At 37.7% G+C, this 1,967-nt stretch overlaps 1 long non-coding RNA gene across 1 annotated transcript; it reads left to right on the top strand.

Moving 5' to 3' along the window:
- Positions 1 to 428: 428 nt before the first annotated feature.
- LOC107555078 (uncharacterized) lies at positions 429 to 1,426 on the top strand. The gene is made up of 3 exons (XR_001605130.1): positions 429 to 743; positions 1,028 to 1,070; positions 1,266 to 1,426. It is a non-coding gene; the product is annotated as an uncharacterized lncRNA (long non-coding RNA).
- Positions 1,427 to 1,967: the final 541 nt, after the last annotated feature.

The following is a 1,967-nucleotide window of genomic DNA, read 5'->3' as shown; positions in this document are numbered from 1 at the left end:
GTTGTCGCAACTCTCTCTCTCTCACTTTACGGCTCTGAGCCAAGTGGAGCGCTGAAGTTGGTGTCTCCCCATAAAAAGAACATCTCACTGAACTAGTCTGAAGAAAGTTAGGAAAATATGTTTTTGTACTTGTCCATCCCGTAGGGACTCAGTTAAACGGTGTAGATTGAGGTTGGGGCACTGTGGGTTAAATTACTTTTTGTGTATTGTAGGAAAGCATATTTGTGGATTATGTGAATGTGGGAATATGGAAACCGTAGGGCATGTTTTCTTGGAATGTAGAAAGTATAATATACAAAGAAAAGCACTTTTTGATGAATTGGCAGAACTTGGCGTTGGAGTGTTTTCTGTTACTACTTTGTTTGGACACAGTGATAAGCATAAACTGATCTCTGAGGCAGTTCTTCAGTTCTTGCATAACACAGGACTGTATATAAGAATTTAGTTCAAACTTTGACCTGTGGAGGGCAGTAATACGCCCAGTAGCGTCTACACTGCCGGAAAGATAGAAGAAGAAGAAGAAGAAGAAGTCTGAAGCGCAGTTCATTTCGTAGACCGAACAGAGTGGAGCTCATTTGCAAAGCAGCAGTTTAGATTGAATTATTATTCCTTTTTGTCTCACTTCTCCTACCGCAGTTAAGAGAGCTCGGATGAATGATAAGTCCAGGAGTGATAATATTGAGGAAAGCTAGTTTATAGTTGATTCTGAAGAACAAATGAGATCTTGTTGACGACTAATTCAGGTAACGTTAAGTGTATCCACTGATAAAGAGAGTATTTAATATTACATTTGACATGAGATTGTATTCGTTTAAAATAATTGGAACATTGTTTTAAGTCTATAATTTATATATTGCATATTTTAGGCTGTACTTTAGAAATGTGAGCACGTGGTGTGTTCATGAGCACGTGTTTGCGCCATTGCTCTCATTCACCGTGAAATTACATTAAAGAGTGTTTAATAAAGCTACATTAATGTTTGCTAAATTATAATACATAAGTGATTTTGTTTTTGTCCCTCTTTTAGGGTTATTTACAGTTACAGTGGACTTTGTGAACAGGGATTCTAGGTAAGACCAGGCCTGACTTCATTGCATCAAACATTTTCAGTTTGGGTGGTCTGGAATGATGCGTTTACTGCGTTAGACTGCTGAACATCACTGATGTCAAATCAAATCTCTGACCAGACTGGTGAATTTCAACCGCAGTCTGTTTGATTTTGAAGCTGGAATGAATGTTTATGATGGCATTTTCTTTTGCAACAGGGAGAGAAGGTGAATTGGAAGAGGCAATGGTTTGAATGTTCCTCACTATGTTCACTGTAATGGCTGTGGTGTTGTATAACTTATTCTGTCTTGTAATATTGTATGTGGATGTAACAAAATTGCACAATCCTGTTTGTTTCTATACATAAACAAAATACATGTTTTTGCTTGTGTGTGTGTCATGTATTGCAGTGTTTTTATTATATAAATATATGTAAGCACTGTATTTGAACCTGTGAAGCCCCTTCATGGCTCAATGGGTCAAGCAACAGTGCAACAGTAAAAGCTTGTTATAACTGGAGCTTCTTGGAATTTCCCCCAAGTTGCTCTTTTAAAAGCAGTCGACAACTTTTTGTATGTATATGCATTTTTCCTTCGTTGTTCTTCTATATAAAGGGGTGTTAGTGGATCTGAGTAAGAGGCCCACAAAGGTATATTTCATTTGTTGCAGTGTTGTATAGGAGCACTGCCTTTGAACCTATGGAGCCCCTTCATGGCTCAAAGGGTCAAGCAAAGGCTTGTTATAACTGGAGCCTCTTGGAGTTGCTCTTTCAAAACCAATCAACAACCTTTATGAATTATTTTTGCAAAAGCAGTTTATCAATTTCCACACACAATCATGTTGTCAATATGGCAGAATACAATATTCAAATGAAATATTGCGTAAAGGAAATGGCAATTGGCAGAGCGCACACAAAAGAT

Source organism: Sinocyclocheilus grahami, unplaced genomic scaffold (genome assembly GCF_001515645.1).
Source record: "Sinocyclocheilus grahami isolate Dianchi unplaced genomic scaffold, SAMN03320097.WGS_v1.1 scaffold524.1, whole genome shotgun sequence".
Lineage (NCBI taxonomy): Eukaryota > Metazoa > Chordata > Actinopteri > Cypriniformes > Cyprinidae > Sinocyclocheilus > Sinocyclocheilus grahami.
This window is presented reverse-complemented; position numbering and strand designations above follow the sequence as displayed.